The sequence below is a fragment of the Danio rerio genome, chromosome 14 (assembly GCF_049306965.1).
Source record: "Danio rerio strain Tuebingen ecotype United States chromosome 14, GRCz12tu, whole genome shotgun sequence".
NCBI classification, from domain to species: Eukaryota; Metazoa; Chordata; class Actinopteri; order Cypriniformes; family Danionidae; genus Danio; species Danio rerio.
Genome location: NC_133189.1, coordinates 45,424,349 through 45,447,880, shown reverse-complemented (window position 1 = coordinate 45,447,880; position 23,532 = coordinate 45,424,349). Strand labels below are relative to the sequence as shown.

Genomic DNA, 23,532 nt, shown 5'->3' with positions numbered 1-23,532 from the left:
AGGCAAATTATATTAGCAGCCAATGACTATCCAAATACATTGTTCATAGTCAATCAAATAGTGCTAATGTTGTTTTTATTCATACTGGCATGTAATTTTAGACCGAATATTCAAAGTACTATGGTAAACAATATAAAAAGGCTGTCACAAGTTGCCACTGAACTTATGTGCGAATTTAAAACCAAGTTTACCTCAATATTAAATAGTGCTAATGTTGTTTTGAAGTAATACTTCCATGTGATTTCAGACAGAATATTCAAAGTACTATGGTAAACAATATAGAGAGCCTGTCACAAGTTGTCACTGAACTTATGTGCAAATTTAAAACCAAGTTTACCTCAATATTAAATAGTGCTATTGTTTTTTTGAAGTCATACTTACATCTGATTTTAAACAAAATATTCAAAGTACTATTGTAAACAATGTAGAGAGCCTGTCACAAGTTGTCACTGAACGAATGTGGGAATATAAAACCAACTTTACCTCCATTTTAACATTGACCAGTCAAAACCATGCAGTACTAGCAGCCAATGACTATCAGAATACATCGTTCACAGCCGATCAAAAACTGCTAATGTTGTTTTAAGGTTATACTTGCATGTGATTTCAGACTATTCAAAGTACTATGGTAAACAATGTAGAGAGCCTGTCACAAGTTGTCACTGAACGAATGTGCGAATGTAAAACCAACTTTACCTCAATTTTAACATTGACCAGTCTAAACCATGTAGTACTAGCGGCTTGTTTATTGTATTGTCACATGCAGTGAATTATTTAGAATTGCTAAATATTATGGGTCAAGGACATTTTTGTGGTTGTACATAGGGAATGTTATTTTATTTATACAGAATGCATAGTAAATGCAATGGTAATGTGTGTGGTGAAATAACGGAGTCAGTAAGTTTAAAAAAATATATATATATATATATATATTAAACTACATACATATTAGGATGTCTAATTACTAAAAAAGTGTTCATACTAATGGTGATGTTATTACTTGATGTTGTGCGTATCTGCTATAATGACAGGTATGGTATACAGCAGAGATGGGGGACTCAAGTCACATGACTTGACTCGAGTCAGACTTAAGTCACAACATTTAGGAATTGAGACTTGCTTGACAAATATCCAAAAAAGACGCAACATGACTTGAGACTTGACTTGGACTTGAGGTACATGACTCTAAATAACTTGTTTTTGTTAAATGCATAACCGTTTCTTATATATTGTGCATTTAAAAACAAAACAAAACCAAAAAATCTAAGTCGCGCATGCACAGTATTAACAGCTCATTGGTTCTCAGATTGGTCCGAAACATCGGTTCTCTGTACTGTTCCGAATAAAGCACTGCAACCAATTCCTGACTGGAGTTAATTATTTTTTAAGTTGATAACTTGGGATATTCTTTTTTCCATGTCAGAAGGAGTGCCAGGCCAGATTAAAAGTAGGTAACTTTAATTAATTTGTGGATTAGTGTTTATTGGAAATGCATACCATTTTAAATGAATCAGTTGGATTTGCTGAAATAGATCAATCGGTTCGTTAAGAAGAACCACTTAAAATGAGTCATTAGATTCATTAGAACGGTTCATTTTAAAACATTAACAATAGCAAAGCATGCAACTCAATAATCAGCGATTCAATTATCACCACTTCTAATTTCATTTGAAACTTCAAATCACATAAAAAATGGTCAGTTTATATACATATACATACATATATATATATATATATATATATATATATATATATATATATATATATATATATATATATATATATATATATATATATATATATATATATATATATATATATAAAATATATATATATATATATATATATATATATATATATATATATATATATATATATATATATATATAAAATATATATATATATAAAATTTGATTGACTTGAAATGACTTGACTAGCTTGAGACTTGAAGATTATGACTTGAGACTTGCTTGTGACTTGCACATGTGTGATTTACTCCCACCTCTGGTATACGGTATATAAGACAGTATGTATGTAGTGAATAGACCGATTATATATACAAATAATATTATTTCATATTGTACCAAAGTATCAATTCCATCTGCTGGTGCTTGTAAACTCATTTGGAGTGATGTGGTCTTTTTCGAAATATGTTTACTTTATTTGTGACTCAATTTCTCACCAATTGTCTAACTGTCCAAATGTTTGCCAGATGTTTACATTTTTTTGGGATACAAAGCTCCCCTTTGGGACGTGCACATTGAAGTATCTGTTTGCCTGTAGCGCTCTCAGCATTTTGGCCATAGGGAGGTGCTTGGGTCAGGGAGTATACTTGTGTTCTCCTGCTTTGGGAGTTTGAGATATTAGTCAGCTCGGTTCATCCAGAAATGTTATCAGCTGGTTCTGGTACCCTCCCATTACAAACCCCCCACCCTCCTCCCAGGCCCTAGCACACCCCAGAGGCCTTCAGATAGCTGGAAATTCCGGTCTTCTGAAACTAATTATCCTCAATGAGAGGCTCTAAATTTACCCCCTAGTTGGTGCTGTCCTGACTCTTTTCTGAAATATAGCTCTCTGCACTCCCCTTTTTCTCCTTATGACTTTGAGTCTCAGAACTCATGCCCAATGACCCTATTGTGCCTTTGAATTACCAGAAGGCACAAAGAGGCCCTCAGATGCTCTTTCTGGGTCTTTTAGCAGATGAAGCACGTGGCTAAGAAATCGCAGAATGACAATGACATAGGCTGATATTCAATAATACGAGGATAATGGACATGTCCAATATTGAGGTTGTTGACACTTCAAAGTGCACTAAATAATTGTTTATTATAGGGTGGTATGGTGGCTCAGTGGTTAGCACTGTTGCCTCACAGCAAGAAGGTCACTAATTCGAGTCCCGGCTGGGTCAGTTGGTGTTTCTGTGTGGAGTTTGCATGTTTTCCCTGTGTTCGCGTGGGTTTCCTCTGGGTGCTCCAGTTTCCCCCACAGTCCAACGAAATGTGCTATAAGTGAAATGGATGAACTAAATTTGCTGTAGTATTGAGTGTGCGTGAATGTAAGAGTATATGGGCATTTCCCAGTACTGGGTTGTGGCTGGAAGGAATCTGCTGCATAAAACATATCCCGGAATAGTTGGCAGTTCATTCTGCTGTGGTGAGCCCTGAAATAGAGACTAAGCCGAAGGAAAATGAATGAATGAATTATTTATTATTTAAACTGCTAGAGTTGGCGGTTCATTCTGCTGTGGCGACCCCTGATAAATAAGGGACTGTTAGTCTGACCTACTACATGATTAAATATTGATGGAATATTTATAGCAGTAAAGCTCTAATATTTGACATTAGTTCATTTAATTAAATGCATGAAAACTACACAAGTACTTATAATTCTTTGATGATTGATGTCAGTTTACTTAGGTAATGCTTAATAATGCATTCAAAATGTAGTCACATTCTGATTACAAATCATTTTATTATATATAGCTGGCTAAAGTTTAACTGTATTTTAACAATAATATTAACACAAAACTTTTCTCACTGTTAATTTCAATCCATTGGCATTTAATAATAAGACTAGGGCTGCAAAATATAACGTTTCAGCATCGATACCGCAATGTGCGAATCTGCAATAGTCACATCGCAGGATCTTCAACGTCAAGTTGGGATTAAAATTAACTAGGAACTACATTTCAGAGTAGGCATGGGCCTGTATAAGATTCTGACAGTATGATTATATAATAAAGACTACATGCTGTGTTATTTTGCATTTATTTATTGAATTTCTCTACCTCAATACTGTTAAACTCCCCTGAAAACCATAAAGCTCTTTTTATTTTATTTTGATCATCGTTTTATTGAATTCTTCCATGCTTTAGCTAGTTGGTTTTATGTTTTTTGGGGGTAATTTTGAATATTTTATGCATTGTCGTACTCATCTATAATATCCCAGTCAAAGTCAAACTAGAAATTAGTAAATTATTTCCAACTAGAGTTACTAAAGTTATCTTTTTAAATGATATTCATATCGCAATTTAAATTGCGGATAAACAAAATATCGCAATGTCTGTTTTTTGCAAATCGTAAAGCCCTAAATGAGGCCTTATTATAAAGTGTTGATTATTTGACATTATAATACTTTTGTAATTAAATTCGAATTAAACGTTTGTTTAATGTGAACTTTAAGATTCATTCATTCATTCATTCATTCATTTATACATTAATTTTCTTTTCGGCTTAGTCCCTTTATTAATCAGGGATTGCCACAGCGGAATGAACCCCCTTGAACATTAACAGAAAGACCATAACTAAGTATTTTTGGTTATTATACATGCTAACCCTTTTTTGCTATTTATTGTCAATATTATGATAATACTGTGTACTATGATTAAAACATCAGCAATTAATTGCAACTGGAAAAAGTATTAATCATAAGCCTACAACGAGAGGTACACTGAAAAAATCATTGGATATACTACTATAAATGAATTGAGTCGCTGAAACTTTCACAATCAGTTACAGTAAGGCTTTATTAGGTACTCCGTTCAGTTGCGTATACTGCAAAATATCTGGTCAGCCAATCACATGGCAGAATTTAGACATTCAGACAGAGATTGTCTGAAGTTGTCAACCCAAGCATCAGAATGTGGAAGAAAGGTGATTTAAGTGACTTTGAATGTGATGTTGTTAGTACTAGACCATCAGGGCTGAGAATTTCCGAAACCGCTGATCTACTGCAATTTTACTGCAAGTTCTTCATGGGAGAGTTCAGAGCAAGATAGCAAGACTGGTTCATGGCAAACAGTAACTCTAATAACCACCCGTTACAACCAAGGTATAAAGAAAAGCATCTTTGAACACAACAAATCAAACCTTGAAGCAGATGAGTTACAGAAGCAGAAATCCACAGCAGTCAGCTAAGAACAGGCTTGGTTGGTGGAATGGTTGTGTAGTCAAGTATCAATATTACCATGTCCATCTCTTTGTAATAGTTGTGTACCCATCTTGTGATCAGCACAGGATAACATGCCATGTCATAAAACTCAAATGATCTCAAACTGGTTTCTTGAACACAACAGTGAGTTTATTATACTCAAATGGCCTTCACGGTCACCTGATCTCAATCCAGTAGGGCTCCTTTTGGGATGTGGTGCAACAGGAGATTTGCACCCTAGATGTGTAGCTTAGTGTCATTATTTTGATAATACTGTATACTATGATTAAAAATATAAGCAATTAATTGCAACAAGAACAACTAATAATTATCATAAGCCTACAATGACAGGTACAATGAAAAAAAATCTTTGGATTTTTAGGGTAAGTGGTTGCAAACAATTTCTATGGGCTGAATATAAACACATGAAGTTGTAAATTTAACAGCCCAGAGAAATTTGTTTGTAAAATGTTGGGAAAAAATGTAGGAAAATACAATGAATATTTATTTTGTCAGTGTATTGTATGTGGGAAGCCTTTATCTAGGGAGCATGCTTGCTCTGGAATATGTGGCCATGATGGTAACTCCCATCCCGTGTGCCAACCTTGAATATGCAAGGAAAGTTACCCGAGAGTGGCCTGACCTGACTCAGTCTACTCTGCTCCGACTTTGTGTCTTGGTCTGATGGTGCATTGAAAATCACATGAGTTATGACTTAATGGGCTGTCTATTGATCTGTCTCCACATTTGAAGACATCGTTCTTTATAAACTCTGTATCCAGGAACTGCACCAGGGCATCATCAGCTGAGAGCTTGCTGCAACATGAGCCGTCACTTTGCAGGCTGTCTATGCATCAGCAAAGATATCTAAAGTGTGCTCGGATGGTGTGCATTCACCATACAATTTATAGCATGCTCAAAAATTGGGTTGAGTTGTTGTTTAATCTTTTAAATATGGCTTTCATAACACTGCCAATAGCAAAACAGATGTTAAGTCCCTATGGCATAGAAACGTAAAGTCCATAGGTTTCCACAAGGTGGTGGTGTTCATATATTTAGTTAGTTTTAACAGGAAGATCAATTGATAAAACAATCTCTTTGCCTTTTCGGAGGTGGTTCTGACAATGAAATTGATTCTTTGTTTATGACTTTGGTACGTAAAATGTTGATTTTATCGGATGTTTTCTGTTATTTGTGCAAACAGTTTGTCCCAAGCTACTGTTTTCAGGCTAGCTAATGCCAACAGTTAGCAAGAAAGTGCAAAACTGGTTTTCTCTATTGAAATCATGAGTGAAACTCTGTTCTTTTTCTAATGTTTTGGGTTATGATGCTTAATCTGTATAGTTTTACAATAAATGACATTGTAAAGAAGAAAGACATGTGAATGAAGAAGTTTCAATGACACATTTAATGAAAAATATAAACGCTGCTAGCAAATGCTAAAAATATTAGCCATAAACCCTCACTGTAATATATGACATTATGTTATATAGTAGACACAAAACAGGATTAATATATTACTCATTGGTTTCTGTTTTGTAATATTACATATTAAGATGATGATTATATGAATTACCCACACCATCACGTTTATTTTAATTTACTAGTAATTTAATATTAAGCTAAACCTTAATAGCATTTTTATTAGAAAAAAAGGAACTTCTACATGTATGAGAGGTGTGGCAGTGACATTAGTTGGATGGAATTTCACTTCTGCAATTGACATGTTTTGGACTATTTGTTTGTGTGCTATTTGTTGAACTGTTGTTTGAAGAGAGTTGTGTTGACTAGTGTTTCTCACACATCCCACCTATGATATTGCTAAAATCAGTCATTTTGTTTTGAAATCTGTTCTCAATGTGTAATTTAGAAATAAATGTGGTTGTAAATTACGTTTGCTTTCTTAATTTAACCAGAATATGCCATACTGTAAAACCTGACCAGTTTTCTAAACATTATACTTTTTATTTGACTTTACTTAAAGCTAAATATTTGAGCTCTAGTAATTTTTACTATTTGTAAATGCTTGGTAAAACAGAAAATGCCATACTTTAAAACTTGACCATTGTTCTTACTTGTACTTCTTAGTTGACTTAATGCAAAAAATAGTAATTTGTACTATTTGCACATGAATTTCATGCTCAAAAACTACAATGAGTTGAACTGAGTACCATTATGTCAAGCTAGATTCTAGCTCCGAGACTAAATGTTTAAATAAATTAAGTGCTAGCTTTTGCACCAGATAGAAAAAGGTGTGACATGTTGATGTTAAATATTTTATTAGAGGTTTCTTTTTATCTGCATTTTAGGGAGGTGACCGCTGCAGAGTAAAGCCTGTGGTTATGTTGAGGATGGCTCTACAGAGGTTACGGTTATGACTATATACTGCTTTATTTAAAAGTAATAACTGCAATCACTAATGCAGCGGAAGTCTTGCAGTTGGTTAAACTAACATGCATGTGTGTGTGCTACTTCTGTCTGGATGATTGAAGCACTTAATTTGCTTGAGTAATACTTATTTGGTCTTTTAAGCCAGCTGATTTACATGGTTTTAACAAGTGTATCTGATTATTGTTTAAATAAATACAGATGAGAATTTCTTAATTGCTCCAAATGCTATGCTATTTAGCTTGACTTAAGTTGTTTGAAATAAGTGTCAAATATAATAAATGAATTGTAGTGTATGTGTGTGAATGAGTGTGTATGGCAGTCACTGCATAAAAAACATGTGCTGGATAAGTTGGCGGTTCATACTGCTGTGGCGACCCCAGATTAATATAAGGACTAAGCCAAAAAGAAAATGAATGAATGAATTGAGTTGCTTAAACTCAACAATAATGCATTTTTACAATCAGTTTGGATACTTTTTTACAGTAAGTCTTTATTAGGTAGTCAGGTCAGTTCAGCCAATCACATGGCAGCATGCAGACAAATATTGTCTGAAGTTTAAACCAAGCTTTGGAATGTGGAAGAAAGGTGATTTAAGTGACTTTGAATTTGATATTATTGTTAGTACTAGACAGTCAGGGCTGAGAATTTCCGAAACTGCTGATCTATTGCAATTTTACAGCAAGTTCTTCATGGGAGAGTTCAGAGCAAGATAGCCAGACTGGTTCATGGCAAACAGTAACTCAAATAACCACCCGTTACAAGCAAGATATAAAGAAAAGCGTCTTTGAACACAACAAATCAAACCTTGAAGCAGATGAGCTACAGAAGCAGAAATCCACAGCAGTCAGCTAAGAACAGGCTTGGTTGGTGGAATGGTTGCATAGTCAAGTATCATTGTTGCCATGTCCATCTCTTTGTGACAGCAATGTACCCATCTTGTGACAGCTACAGGATGACATGCCATGTCATAAAGCTCAAATGTTCTCAAACTGGTTTCTTGAACACAACAGTGAGTTCACTATACTCTAATGACCTCCACGACCACCTGATCTCAATCCAGTAGAGCACCTTTGGGATGTGGTGCAACAGGAGATTTGCATCATATACGTGTAGCTAACAAACCTGGATTGCTATATGTCAATATGGACTAAAATCTCGAAGGAATATCCAGGTCCTTGCTGAATATATGCAAAGTAGAATTAAAGGTAAAACAACGCAGGAGCAACCTGCAATAGCAAGGTGTAACTAATAAAATGGCTGGTGAGTGTAAGTAGACTGATGTCATGTAAAGCTGTAACCTTCCTGCTCATATGGCAGCAGTCAAATATGTGGGAGGCTAGTTAAGCATGGAAAAGCAAGGCCGACTTGCATTATTTTGACTGAAGAAAGGCAAAAAAATTTAAGCTTAGGTATGTTTTTATTATCATTTACATCTTTGCTAAGAGCTAACGATTTTTTTCTTCAAGTTTTATTTTACTTTCATGTTTTTAGATCCCAAAACGTACTGTTTTAATAGACCTCGAATCAAATAGTTACATTTGTTTTTTATTATAAGTCAATGTGTGGAAAGCAGTGATGTGGGACGTTGAGTAAATGTCCTTGAGTGTGTTTGAGATTCAGATGGCCCATTAAAATGGCAGATGTGACTAATTCATCCAGCTGATTTACACTCGAGTGTAAAAACTGTCTAATGTGTGAAGTATCATGGCACATTAAATAGGAGTCTGTTAGTACTTTGTCATCTCCTGCACAACTCAGTCCGGTTAAAGGAATACTCCCCCCTTTTTTTGCAAATAAGCTCATTTTACAAGTCACCCACAGTTAAACAGCTGAGTTTTACTGTTTCTTAATCTATTCAGCCGATCTCCTGGTGCACTTTTAACTTAGCTTAGCTTAACATAAATCATTGAATTGGGTTAGACCATTAGCATCTCACTCAAAAAAATCCAAAAAGAGTTTTGAGAATTTTTCTATTTAATGCTTAAGTCTTCTAGAGCAGTGGTCCCCAACCATCGGCCATAGATCAATTGGTACTGCGCCACACAATAAATCATAAATTTTTTCCGTCATATTTATTATCTGAGTCTAAATTATCTTTTATTTTGAAAAATCTTTTATTTAAAAAAATTTACATATTTTCTTTGCTTACATTTCACACCCAAATTGAACCCACAAGCTAACAAAATTAGTAAGAAACAGATGTCTTTGATAAGTTTCTTTGCAAAGCGGAAAAGGCCCAGTGAAGGATCCGCAAATTGCCAAGGAATGGATCTGCAACTCATTTGTCAACAAATCGTTTGAATCCACCATGTATGTGTACAAACATCAACTGATGGAGATCGCAAATGACGGGGGGTTTAGAGGTCATACACATATCACATCTTTTATGCAAGTTTGTTATTTCCAATGGTGATGCGCTTTACAATGGTGAACTTAAACTCTGAAACTGGACTGACACTGTTTCGATTTACTATAATATTCTATGTGTAGCTGCTTTAACACTATATACATGGTAAAAGTGCTATAGAAATAAAGGTGAATTGAATGCACTCATGCCTTCCAGATGCACCCAGTTCAATGAATGCTGCGAGCGCACTGAGAGTCCTGTGACAAACTAGGAATTAAACTCCTATTCCGGCGTAATAATCAAGGAACTTGACTGTTGTACCATGGCGGCAGCAGACACAAGGATATTTTATTGCTCTCTTACCAAGTTAGCTAGCTGGAGAATATATTTTAGCCACTTCTTAATTTGTAAATTACGAGGTCCCGGAACAGATTGGGGTGGGGACGAAAGTGAAGTGTGACGCAAGACAGGGTGCATGTAATGAGGGTGATATAAAATGAGGTGCCGGATCAGATTTTGAGGTTCCGGCTTGTTCCGGCACAAATTAAGCCCTGGTTTAAGCACTGCGTAATATAATTGAGCATTCTGCAATGATTTATGCTAAGCTAATCTAAAAGTGCTCCTGCCAGACCTAGAGATCCGCTGAATGAGTTAAAAAATGGTAAGACTCAACTGTTTACCTCTAGGTGATTTTTAAAGGGCTGGTCCACTATGATATCATATTTTCGACCTCAGTTGATGTCTAATGTAGATGTTTTAACATAAGCAACATCCCTGAAAATGAGACGCTCAAAGTTTAAAACAAAGGGAGACATTGGCTTTTACAGAGTTAGCTTAGCAAAGCCTACAGCGAACAAAGTTTGGGGACTACAAAAAAAATACATCCAGGCTAGTGAGATCAAAAGGGCTTCTGGTAACTTGGATCCACCATGCGCACACACCGAGTAGCAAAGAGCATGGCCGGAGGCTCTGTAATGTTATAGCAGAGAAAGCTAAAATGCTGTCCAAATGCTGATATTTCAACAGATCGTGTTCTGTTTTTGTATTTGGGCTTCCAAAGGACACAACACAAAGAGAGAAGTGCTTACAATTTAGTTTTGAATTATGTTCCAGGAATTATAAAAATCAATAGCTAGCATTTGACAAAGAACAGCTTCTAGAATTTCTCTCAGTTCAGTGCTGAATTTGGCTAAAAACTCCTCCGACCGACGAAGCTGTGGATTGTGACCCACAACCTGTAAGTATTTTTATTTGCTAAAATTGATCAATTACATGCATAGTTTTAAAAGGTATGTTTTAGCAAAGATGTAAACAAGGGAAATGCTGTTTGGCACCACTAACAATTTAGCTACAAATTCTTAATTATCGTTCAACCCCCTGTAAACACCCACAATTTTCAGCAGTGCTGCAGTGTCTCTATGCGGCAGCTTTCTGTGTCTCTCTATAGAGCCGCTTTCCCTGCATTTACATCACGAATAACGAACTCTGAAAAGATATGTGAAGGTTTCATATTACTTACGTATGCTTATTCTAAATATTTGTTAAAGACACTTGTTAGATTTTATTTTAGAGAACAGGCGTGAGGTTCAGCCTTGTCCTCTTCATTTTATGTGTGATCTAACAGCTACCCTGACTGACAGTGTTTACACAGTGAAAAAGCCTGTGCTTAAAGGCGCATGACACGTTACCTGGTGATGTTGAGACAATCCGCGAATTACAGCACATTATGTTAGCTGACCAATCAGAACCTCTTGAGGGCGGGCCTTTCGGAGTATCTAGGAAATATGGCAGTTGTTTTCATGTTAGCTGAGTAGCTGTATATAATCAAAGTAAGGTATATGAAAAAAATAACATGATTTTCTACAAATGAAGCATGAGCACACATTGCTTTGCATCCTATAAACACAACCAAGCCTTAAATACACTGTGGAACACCCCTTAAACATTCATTCAGCAAGTACCACCCTAGACAGGGACAAAATGAAACAATCAAGGGAAAAAACCTTGTCAAAATACTGTACCTGTTTACTTATTTATTATGTTTATATTTTTAAATGTAGTTTACAGAACAGTTGGCCGTTCCTCCCTTAGGCTTGGATTTAAATTATTTAAATAGACGGAGACATTAGGTATTCATCTAGCATAATGCTTTCCAGTGTCTGGTCCTCCGAGAGAAAACATGCAATTTGACCATTTAAGCTCTATAACAGACTGCACTACCATCATTAGCGGCTCGGCTTCTGTTGTGTTTCACTGTAATGTGAGTGAAAAGCACTGGCACATTCACAGTCTGAAACAGAAATTATGAGTTGTACTGATAAAGAATTAAAATTGTGTCTCGGTGCTTTAGATTTGTTTTTCTCCACTGCTCTGGTCAATACTTCCCATCCGCACACGAGTGATTTTGAACTGTCTGGAATGTTGGCCTTGCTCTTTGTGTAATGTTTAATTGGTTGAGGTTTTCAGAGGACTGTACAGTGTCTGGTAAGAGGTGGTAACTTTCTTGTGCAGACCAAATAAAATTTCCTTCACACCATAAAGAGATAATGTAGAAGACACTGATGTCCAGTGGTTTAAAGTCATAAATTAAATTACAAATACTCAAATTACTGTAATCAAGTAGTTTTTCTCAGAAATTGTCGTTTACTACAGTAAGTAGTTTTAAAAATGTGTACTATTACTTTCTCTTGATTACATTTTTAGTGCTGTATTTGTACTTTTACTCCACTTTTTTTCTTCCACCTGCAGTCACTACTTTATTTTTTCCTGTCTATGGGGATTAGACAAGTCAGACATGTGATTCCTGTCCAATCAAAATCCCACAGGAAGTAAATCGCACCATATTGAACAACCTCAAGATGTGGGCGATCTATAACTGCAGCAAACTGTTTGGAAGCATTAAGTGTCCCAGAAGATGTCCAAAATCTTTACTCGCATTGACCCAGAGGCTGTTTTGATGCAGGTCACTGATGAGAAGATGATGGATGTTTACTGTATGATGATTGAAATAGCCTTAAACAATAACTTAATGCACTTCAGAGTAGGCATGGGCCAGTATAAGATTCTGACGATATGATAACCTTGGATAAAAATATCACGGTTTCACTGTATCACGGTATTGCGCTTACTGCTGTTAAATATATTATTTTTAAATGTCTGGGTAAAAAACTAAAACTTTTTCCCCCTTGAAAATAAGTTATTCTATTTCTTGAATTATTTATGATATTTTGGAGCAGTAAACACATCAAGCTATATCATTCAAAAGAATCATTGACTTCTGCTGTCTTTATTTGTTAAAAAAAAAAGATGTCTTTGCAATTTATTTGCAATATTTTTCTGCAGGCGATACTGTTGTTTAAAAAAAAAAAAAGTAAATTAGAAATCTTACACATACTTTGGGAAAGGTGTAACAGAACATTTTGGTTTTAAAACCTTGACTTATCAGCTTTTTACATTGTAATATTTACTACTCACTTCTCTTGAGTACTTTTGAAGTTTTGTTTCTCGCCACTTTCACCACTGACTTGCTTGGTTTGGAACCTTCAGAGCTGCGCATCGATGCATTTGCTCTTCCGTGTTTGGACTTTCAGCAGTAAAAATTAAGTCGCACTGAACTGAACTAAACTTAACATCAACTTTGAAAACTGAACTGACTGACACAGTTTCAATTTACTATAACTTCCATGTTAAGCTGCTTTGACAGAGTCTACATTTTAAAAGGGATATAGAAATAAAGATGAATTCTCCTGTATTGTTCTATCACCCAGAAAACTCCCGGAATTCCCGGAATTCCGCTCCTCAGCTTGGTGACCTTGCACACCGAAGCCAATGCGCAACCATCTTCATACCCGCTTTCCGCTTTTCAGTTCACTTTGCTTGCACTTTCCCTCCTGGGAAAAAAGGGGGTATTGGCAGGTGTAGAGAGAGAGAGAAAAAAAGAGTGTTTTATTGTTTTCCGAGGAGTCTAACAGTATTCGGGTATACAGTAATTGAATAATCAAAAGTAAAAATATACTGCATAGTCTTCATTTAAAATTAATGGTTAATAAAGTTACAAACTGTACAATCTCTTATTCCTGAATACTTTTTAAATCCTCATACAGTCACAGGACTCAAAAACACATGCAAATGATCCATTATAATCCAGACTCAACATTGCATATCCTGCGATGTGACTTGTGAATGATCAAATTGCGATATCAATGCTGAAACGATATATTTTTTTACTGTCTACTTTGAATGTAATCCATCACAGTGTTTTCTTTTATATAGTTTAACCTGTTCTAATGATTTTAGACTAAACCTTCCAAAAGGATTCTTTTAGTAGTCAATAAAGTCTTGTTTAATTCCACCCATGTTGCTTCCTGCATTGACTAACCACTAGTTAGAAATTGACAAAACTACAGCAATAACAAATCTTCATGAAGCTGAGGGTTAATATATTAAACTTGCAATGGTAGACTAAATTGCTGGAGGCTTTTTTTTTCTTCAGTGGGAGTGCCTTTATTTACCTGCTAGAGAGGTGGACACTTTATCACACATTGAGGGTCATGGAAGGAATGACTCAGCACCTCACAGCAGTAACGGAATTTCCTTTGAAACTCCCCCGTCCCACTCAAATCCACTCATTCCGTCCTGAGGTCAGGAATGCTGTGCTCTTCATAATCCCACATTTCTTGTCATGGTTTCACAAGGTTGACCAGATGTAATCGTCTAGCCTACTTTCTTTTCAGAAATAATATGCCAAAATTAAGTGTTTTTCTTTAAAACAAGATCAGTAATCTGACAATGAGGCAAGCAAAAATTGTACGTTTTGCTTTAACATTATAATATTATTTTGCTTACCCCATTAAGAGATTATTTAGCTTGTTTTACGGAAAAAAACTCACTTATTCATTCATTTTCCTTTAGCTTAGTGGCTTATTTATAAGGGGTTGCCACATAGGAATGACTATTCCAGCATGTTTTACATAGCGAATGCCCTTCCAGCCACAACCCAGTACTGGAAAACACCTATACGCACTTATTCACACACATACTCATATACTACGGTGAATTTAGTTTATCCAGTTCACCTATAACGCATGTCTTTGGACTTTGGGGGAAACCGGAGCACATAAAAATACATATAAAATTTAGATCATTTACTTAATCATTGTATTGGAATACTAGTGGATAAGTGAAGAGACTTTTAATCAGCACAAAAAAATGTTTCTGAAGGCAATAACCTACTGCACCTTTAAGAATTTTTAAATATTCAGACTTGAAGCAAGAGAATAAATCTATTTTTTGCAGTCTGCAACCTTGAAGTCCTGTGAATTGTGGTGTGGGATTTAATTAACCTTTACATTGTCAGTGTATTGAAGCACATAATGAACCAAATTCTGGTCACCAAGGACTTTGAAGGTCATGTACAGTGGAAGTCAGAATTATTAGCCCTCCTGAATTATTAGCCCCCCTGTTTATTTTTCCCCCATTTTCGGTTTAATGGAAAGAAGATTTATTCAACATATTTCTAAACATAACAGTTTTAATAAATAATTTCTAATGACGGATTTATTTTATCTTTGCCATGATAACAGTATATAATATTATATATATTTATAGATATCTTTCAAGATACTAGTATTAGGGCTGCACGATATTGGAAAAATCTAACATTGCGATATTTTTTTATTCTGCGATATAAATTGCGATATGTATACAATTTCACTAGATGAGTTAAATAACTATTTGAAAAGAATTGATCATTTTTGATTGATTGGGATGATTCTGTTGAGGAGTGCATAAAATATAACAAACAATCTGCAAGCACAGATAAATTAAATAAAGGAAAAGATACAAATGAAAATAAACAGGGTCTTATTGTTTTCCGAGGAAGTCAAAATGTATTCAGGTATGCAGTTGTTGAATAATTAAATGTAAATTAATACTGCATAGTCTTCGTTTTATGAAGAATTGGTGACACTTTCCAATAAGATTATGTTAGTTAATGCATTTACTAACATGAACAATATATTTATTACTGTATTTGATCATGTTAATTAGCGTTAGTTAATGAAGACACAGTTGTTCATTGTTATTTCATGTTAAGCATGAATTTGAACGTTGCTAATATGCAAGTAAATGTTGAACTGTGAATAATAAATGAAGTACAAGCACTGTTTATACAGGCTCGTAGGCAGCCTGGTGAAAGTGGTGGTTCTTTTTTCTCAAAGAGTGGACCTTTTTGCAGTTATACGCCTCAGTTTCTATTTAACTATGAGATTTAAATGCTAAATCAGTTACAAAAGTATCATATCTTATGCCTGTATGCTTTTTAAACCCCCACACAGTCACAGGCCTCATAAAACACTTGCGAAATGATAAATTGTAATCCAGACACAACATTGCATATACTTACGATGTGACTATTGCGAATGATCACATTGCAATATCGATGCTAAAACGATATATTGTGCAGCACTAACTAATATACAGCTTAAAGTGCAGTTTAAAGGCTTAGTTAGGATAATTAGGCAAGTTAGGGTAATTGAGCAAATCGTTGTGGAAAATTTAAAAACAATATTGCTTTAGGGGGCTAAAGAAATTGACCTTAAAATTGTAGTTAAAAAAATTATACTAGCCAAAATAAAAACAAATAAGAGTTTCTTTAGAAGTAAAAAATAATATAGGAAATACTGTGAAAAAATTCCTTGCTTTGTTTAACATTATTTGGGAAATATTTGAAAAAGAAGATGATTCCTACAGTAGTTTTTTATGAGCTGACTTTCCTTCTGTCTGGATTTAATTAGAATGCTTCACTACCTTGTTCTCTTGCCCTTTGGTCCTTTGAGGATGGCCGTTAACCAGGATGATACACAGGGAGGGCTTTTCTTTGTGCTCAAAGGCTCTTGAAGTAGTCACCACCTGACCTCGCTTTCTCACAAACAACACCACCAGCCCTGAGAAGTGCTTTGTCTTTGTCGATTATCTCAAGGCTACATGGCTATTTTTGGACCTGTGCTTTAACCCACTGTTTTCCATCTCACAGTGATGTCAGTAATATTATGAAGGGCACTGTGCTGTTCTGTTGCTTCATTAATAATGAGACATTTAGTAGTCACTTAACATTCTGTCTAAAACGTGTTCAGAATTTACAGTTGAATTATTGGCCCTTTTGAATTATTACAATTTTGCCCCAATCTCTGTTAAAATGAAAGTTTTTTTTAACACATTTCTAAACCTAATAGTTTTAATAACTTATTTATGATAACTGATTTGTTTTATCTTTATCTCATATTAATATTTTACTAGATATTAATCAAGATACTATTATTCAGTGTTGCCAGATTGGGTGGTTTTGAATTTGATTGTGCGGGTAGAAAAAGGCATAGGCAGGTTGAACAAATGTGGGTGGTTTTGAAACGTAAATTTCATTAATTCAATAATTCATTAATTAGATAATGAATGAATTAATTCATTCATTCATTTTCATTTGGCTTAGTCCCTTTATTTATCAGGGGTCACCACGGCGGAATGAACAGCAGATGCCCTACCAGCTTCAACCCAGTACTGTGAAGCACCCATACACTCTCATTTACGCACACACACACACACACACACACACACACACACACACACACACACACACACACACACACACACACTTATACACTAAAGCCAATTTAGTTCATCCAGTTCACCTACAGCACACGTCTTTGGACTGGAGAAATCCGAAGCACTCAGAGAAAACAAACATGGGGAGAACATGCAAACTGACCCAGCTGGGACTCGAACCAGCGACCTTCTTGACAGTGCTAACCACTAAGCCCTTTATATATACGTGCCGGCCATGTAAATACTCTATCCAGCTTATTTAACAAATCATAACTGTGTGTTCCTCCTCTCTCTAATCTCATTACTGTTAAAATATCTGACAGATGTTTAAGGTCATTGAGCCAGAAAAATTCTAGTAGTTCCAGATTCAAATTGAAGAAAAAAGTTTGAAGAGTTTGAATTAAAGAGTTCAAGCTTTCTCTGTAGTAGATCCTAAAATGTGGAACTGGCTACCTATGTCCTTTAGAACATTTTCCAATGAATGTTTGTTCAGTGAGAAACTTAAACTAAAACTACAGCCCCTAAAAAGAGCTTTTAAATTGGGAGAAAATGTATTATTTTTATTATTGTTATTTATTGTTAATGCTGTGTGGTATTTTGGTAGTATTTTATGTTGTTTTATCTGTTGCTGTCTATTTTTGATAATTTCCTTTTTAGGTCTGTACAGCACAATGGTCAACAACTGTGCTTTATAAATAAATAAACTAAATTAAACTAAGTACACCCCTCACAAGTCTATCTTTTAAGATAATATTTTAAACAGGAAGCTATAAAATATGATATTCGTGCATATATATTAGATTCATCTGTACTGAAGCCAAATCTGAAGCTTACAAAATTAGTTACAATAACTGCCTAAAAAGTAGTACACCCAAATTTATATGTTATAAAAGAATATTAAATACATATTTAAAAAAGAGGAAAAATCAAGAGAAGCAAAAAAATAAAAAAATGAAAGATTTAGTAGAAAATTTGTATATTGCAATTTTTTTTCAATATGTTGCTTGAATTTAATTGTATCTTTCAACTTCTAAATATGTTTGATGACTAAAATTTTATTTAAATACATATATCTGTTAAATAAATCAGTTTTGTTTAAATGCACCAAAATACATTGCCTATATTCACTGAGAAATGGATACAAATATAGGTAGTGTACACAACAATAAGTGCAGTGTGTGAATGAGAGGGGCGCATTTTCGATGTGATCTGGTTATGTTGTAATTACCGGGGGACAGGGGATATGTCCCCCACACTTTTAGAAACAGACTATTTAGAGACAGCTGATTAATAATAATTATTATTATTATCATTATTTACCCCCTGGAAAACTTTTAAAATGTCTGGTACGCCCCTGAATTTTACTAGTTCTGTGACTGTTGGTTGCTGTATGGTTAAAAAGGATGACAGTTAAAGTAACTAGGTTAATTTCTGATTTAAATAAAAAAAATAATAAAATATGGGACGACACATTGGCTCAGTGGTTAGCACTGTTACCTCACAGCAAGATGGTCGCTGGTTTAAGTTGCGACTGGGTCAGTTGGCATTTCTGTGTGGAGTTTGCATGTTCTCCCTCTGTTCCCGTGGGTTACTCCGGGTGCTCCGGTTTCCCCCACAGTCCAAACACATGCGCTCTTTGTGAATTGAATTGGCCGTAGTGTATGTGTGAATGAGTGTGTATAAATATTTCCCAGTACTGGGTTGCAGCTGTGTAAAACATATGCCGGATAAGTTGGCGGTTCACTCTGCTGTGGCGACCCCTGATGAATAAAAGGACTAATCCGAAGAAAAATGAATGAATAAATAAAATATTAATCTAATATTTTGGGCGGTTTTGTGGGTTTTTGGGTTTTGTGCTGGAAAAGCTCAGTTATATCTGGCAACACTGCTAATATTCAGCTTAAAGTGACATTTAATGGCTAAAGTAGGTTTAATATGTTACCTGACAACTTTGTATTGTATAATGATTGTGTTGTTTTGTCGAAAAAAAGTATTTCTAATAATATTAACCTTGAAGTGGATTTTTTTTTTTTAACTAATTTTATTCTAGCTGTAATAAAACTAATAAAACTGTGTCCAGAAAAAAAAAATTATAGGAAATATTGTGAAAAATTACTTGCTCTGTTAGACATCATTTGGGAAATGTTTGAAAAAGATCACAGGAGGGCTAATCATTTTGACATGAACTGTATGTCAAGACATAGCACGTTACTCGGTTAGTGTAAAATGACTTTAATGTGTGGCAATGATAAGTGTACATTAGCATTCCTGAGAGCACTCAAGCTACGGTTAGATTTTGATGTCAGCAATTCATTTATAAAAAAATTATAGAATAAAGTGAAGTGAAAAGTTTACTCCGGACATGGGCTAAACCAAAGTGTGCCATCTACGTTTTAAAAACAGTCACACAGCAGAAAATGAGGCCTTCTTGTGGCTCGTCTGTGTTTAGCTTGGACTCAGTCATGCAGCACTAGTAAAGGCAAGAGGGCTGGGTTTATTTTTAGGCTGTATAGGAAAGGTGTGTCTTTGAACTTTGTCAGCAGTAGCGTGTGATCGTGGTCTGGTTTCTGTGAGTGCAACTACAATCTCCCAACATTCACTAAGAGCATTTATGTCAGACAATTTAGGTGTTTAAAACAGTGTAAGTTCAATTATTATAGTGTAGTTTAGTTTAAGTTCAAGTTTTTTTGTTTTGATTTAATTTGATTATTATTTTTAAAAATGTAATTAAATTCAATTTAATTGTAGTTTAGTCCTGAATATTATATTATATTGTATTGTATTGTATTGTATTATATTATATTATATTATATTATGTTATGTTATGTTGTGTTATGTTGTGTTGTGTTGTGTTGTGTTGTGTTGTGTTGTGTTGTGTTGTGTTGTGTTATGTTATATTATATTATATTATAAAAGACTACAATATAATATAAAGGATTATAATATAATATAATATAATATAATTTATTACATTACATTATAGTCCATTATATTAGATTACATTATATAATACTATATTACAGTTGAAATCTGAATTATTTAACCCCTTTGATTTTTTTTTTTTATTAGATTTTTTTAAATGTTTCCCAGATAATTTAGAAAAAAATAAACTTATTTTCACTTTGAAATGTAGATATTTGGACTAGAAACAAGACAAAATTTCAAAGTAAGATTTAATTATTTTCCATAATTTGTATATATTTCATATAAATACAGTAATTAAATACAATTCTGTGTCTCCTGTTCATCTATAATTGAGAGTCAACATTGCATATCTTCTGATGTGACTACTGCGGATGTGCACATTGTGATATCGATGCTGAAACAATATATTGTGCAGCCCTAGTTCTCTTTTAAAAAAAAAAAAAACATTTCAGTTATTATGTACCCATAATGAGTAACTTTCTTTGTTTATGAATTAATCTGCCATATAATGAAACAATCGTTTGAATGATATAGGGCTTCAGAATACATCGTTTCAGCGTTGATATCGCAACGTGCACATCAGCAATAGTCACATCCCGAAGATACGCAATGTTGAATCTGAATTATAATTGACCACGAGCCACAGGATTGTATTTAATCGAAGGCTGCAACTTCTCTCGATGTGGAGGAGCAGTGGCTCTACTCGGAGCTCCACCTGGGTGAAAGAGCTCCTCACTCTATCTATAAGGATGTGCCCTGCCACCCTGCGAAGAAAACTCATTTCGGCCGCTTGAATCCGAAATCTTGCCCTGTCGGTCATGACCCAAAGCTCATGTCCATAGATGAGAGTAGGAATGTAGAGCTTTTGCCTTTCGGCTCAGCTCCTACTTTACCACAACGGACTGGTATATCGACCGCATTACTGCTGCCGCTGCACCAATCTGCATGTCAACTCACGTTCTGTCCTACACTCACTCGTGAACAAAACCCCAAAATACTTTAACTCCTCTACCTGGGTTAAGGACTTTCCTCCAACCTGGAGATGGCAAACCACTTTTTTCCAGTGGAGCACCATGGCCTCGGAATAGGAAGTGCTGATTCTCATCCAAGCAAACATTGGAAGCAAACCGCTACAGTGCATGCTGACGCCACAGCCATATCACCCTGCAGCCCAAGACCGGTTACTCAATGAAACTAAGCAGGGCTGAGCCTGGTCAGTACCTGGATGGGAGACCACTAGGGAACACTAGGTTGCTGTTGGAAGTGGTGTTAGTGAGGCCAGCAGGGGGCTCTCAACCTGTGGTCTGTGTGAGTCCTAATGCCCCAGTAAAAGTGAAGGGGACACTACATTGTCAGTGGGCGCCATCTTTCGGATGAGATGTTAAACCGAGGTCCTGACTCTCTGTGGTCATTAAAAATCCTATGGCACTTCTCGTGAAAGAGTAGGGGTGTAACCCCTGTGTCCTGGCAAAAGTCCCTCTATCAGCCCTTACGATCATGGCCTCCCAATCATCCCCATCCACCAAATTGGCTCTATCAATGTTTCTCCACTTTACCAATAGCTGGTGTGTGGTGAGCGCACTGGCGCCGTTGTCCTGTGGCTGCCGTCGCATCATCCAAGTGGATGCTGCACACTGGTGGTGGTGTGGAGAGACCCCCCTTACGATTGTAAAGCGCTTTGGGTGTATGGCCATACACAATAAATGCGCTCTCTCTCTCTCTCTCTCTCTCTCTCTCTCTCTCTCTATATATATATATATATATATATATATATATATATATATATATATATATATATATATATATATATATATATATATATATATATAYATATATATATATATATATATATATATATATATATATATATATATATATATATATATATATATATATATATATATATATATATATATATATATTAGGGGTGTAACGATTTATCGTTGTACGATTTATTGCGATGCAAAAATGTCACAATATGCATCGTGGCGTTATGACGATTTGATTACGATACAAAGTCCGTTTTCTCTTATTAGTTGAGCTGTTTGCACGTGAGCTACGTTCCACCTGCTGTCGCACGTGAGTTCAGATTGCAGCAGCAGTAATGTTAGCAGACCAAGATGAGTGGAGCTGAAATAGAGGATGGCCCATTCTCTCAAAATCAGACGTCTGGCAACATTTCGGTTGTACAGTCATTGCTTTAGATACGTCCGCTTTTTGACACGCATACTGAGTCAAACATCCTAAGTTTTAAAGTCTTCACAGTGATTTACATACTTTGCACAGTGACAGGGATACCTCCTAATGGTGTTGAAAGAGTCACATACTGTATATATAAGGTACAATTCACCCTAAAATATCATTCTGTCTTCATATAATGTTCCCGCCGCAAAATCACACATGACGTGAGGTGACCGTAAGCTGTTACTACAGAGGGCGGATGATAGACGCGCGCGTATGGCAAGCCGTTTTAGCATTTAAACCTTTGTTCTGACTATCCATAAATATATTTAGAGATATCTCTAATTATATTTTGACTAGTCATAATTATAATTCCACTAGTCAGAATGACAGTTAGAGATATCTGCAATTACAATTGTTCTAGTACGAAATCAGATTGGAGATATCTGCAAATATATATTGACTAGTCATATTCCTCCATTGACTTCCATTGAAAAATATTTGCAGATATCTCTAAATGAGTTTTGACTAGTCACAATTGTAATTAGAGATATCTCTAAATGAATTGAATTAAATATGAATTAAATACCTGGAAATGTGGATTTTTTTTGCACACACAAAAACGCAAGTGACCAAGCAAAGCCTTAAGCTCTTACTGTTAAATTCAATTGAATAGAAAGCTTATTTTTTCACCTTTACCTAAATTGTTCCTTAATTTTGTCTCTGTATTCAATAATATTTTTAAGAAGTTTTTAAATTGTTTTATTTTCCAGAGACAGGCCTGTTTAATTTATTTTCTTAAAAAAGGTTCAGTTTAACAAGTTAAAACAAAAGAAATACATAAAAAATAGATTACTTGGTAAAATTTGCATTTCAGTTTAATTTTCAATTTTTATTCCAAATATCGTGATACATATCGAATCGTGAACATTATATCGTATCGTGAGCTGAGTGTATATATATAAATACACATTACATTACATGCTGAAGGTCTATGTTCAATAAAGACAATGATATATGATTTAAAAAAAAACAAGTCAGAATTTTTGTCTTGTTTCTAAATAAATCAATTTTAAAACAAGATTATTCGTGAAAACAAGATTATTTCACTTACCACACTGGCAGATATATTTCTACAGACAGAAAGAGACCTAAACTAA

General features: G+C 35.0%; 1 protein-coding gene across 4 annotated transcripts in view; it reads left to right on the top strand.

The window, feature by feature from the left end:
* elf1 (E74-like ETS transcription factor 1) overlaps positions 1 to 23,532 on the top strand; it is a 104,788-nt gene that overhangs the window by 1,058 nt on the left and 80,198 nt on the right. The gene's annotated exons all lie outside the window — the stretch shown is intronic.